Consider the following 1,606-nt stretch of genomic DNA (forward strand, 5'->3'; position numbering starts at 1 on the left):
GGCCAACATCATTCTTAATGGAGAGAGGCTGAAAACAAACATTCCCCTTGAGACAGGAACAAGACAAGGATGCCCTTTATCACCACTCCTATTTAACATTGTGCTGGAAGTCCTAGCTAGAGCAAGAAAAAGAAATAAAGGGCATCTAAATTGGTAATGAAGAAGTTAAACTGTCCCTATTTGCAGATGATATGATACTATACATAGAAAACCCTAAAGACTCCTCAAGAAAACTGCTAGAACTAACAGAAAGATTCAGCAGGGTAGAAGTGTACAAGACAAACATACAAAATCAGTTGGATTTCTATACACCAATAAAGAGAACGATTAAAGGAAATCAGGAAAACAATATCATTTATAATAGCCCCTAAAAAAAAACTTAGGAATAAATCTATCTAGGGATGTAGAAGATCTATACAAAGAAAACTACAAGATACTACTGCAAGAAACACAAAGGGATCTACATAAATGGAAAAACATACCATGCTCATTGATAGGTAGACTCAACATTGTGAAAATGACAATTCTACACAAAGCAATTTAAAAATACAATGCAATCCCGATCCAAATACCAACAATATTCTTCAGAGATAGAAAAACTAATCATTAACTTTATATGGAAAAGAAACAAGCCCCAGATAAGTAAAGCACTATTGAAGAAGAATAAAGTAGGAGCCCTCACACTACCTAAGCTCAGAACCTACTATACAGCTACGGTAATCAAAACAACCTGGTACTGGTACAACGACAGATACATTGATCAATGGAACAGAGTTGAGGACCCAGATGTAAATCCATCCACCTACGGGTCACCTGATCTTCGACAAGGGCCCACAGTCCATCAAATGGGAAACAGACAGTCTTCTTAACAAATGGTGCTGGCAAAACTGGATGTCCATCTGGAAAAAAATGAAACGGGACCCATACCTCACATCATATACAAAAACGAATTCAAAATGGATCAAAGGCCTAAATATAAAGCCAAAAACTATGAAGTTCATAGAAGAAAAAATAGGATCAATGCTAGAGGCCCTAATACACGGCATTAACAGGATACAAACCATAACCAACACGCAAACTCCAAAGGTAAGCTAGATAACTGGAATCTTCTAAAAATGAAACACTTATGCTCATCAAAAGCTTTCACCAACAGTAAAAAGATAACCTACAGACTGGGAAAAAATTTTGGACGTTGCAAGTCAAACAAAGGTCTAATTTCTAAAATCTACAAGAAAACCCAATGCCTCTGCAGCAAAAAGACAAATAATCCAATCAAAAAATGGGCAAAGAAATGAACAGACACTTCACCAAAGAAGACATTCAAGCGGCCAACAGGCACATGAGGAAATGCTCCCCATTACTAGCCATTAGAAAAATGCAAATCAAAACCGCAATGAGTTGCCATGTCATCCCGGCATTACTGGCACAAATCAAGAACACTGGAAATAACAAACGTTAAACATGCTGTAGGGAGACTGGAACTCTTATGCACTGCTAGTGGCAATGCAAAATGATACAACCATTTTGGAAAATGATATGACACTTCCTCAGAAAGCTATAAATAGACATACCATATGATCCAGCAATCCCACTCCTAGAATATATC

The sequence above is a fragment of the Trichechus manatus genome, unplaced genomic scaffold (genome assembly GCF_000243295.1).
Source record: "Trichechus manatus latirostris isolate Lorelei unplaced genomic scaffold, TriManLat1.0 scaffold00353, whole genome shotgun sequence".
NCBI classification, from domain to species: Eukaryota; Metazoa; Chordata; class Mammalia; order Sirenia; family Trichechidae; genus Trichechus; species Trichechus manatus.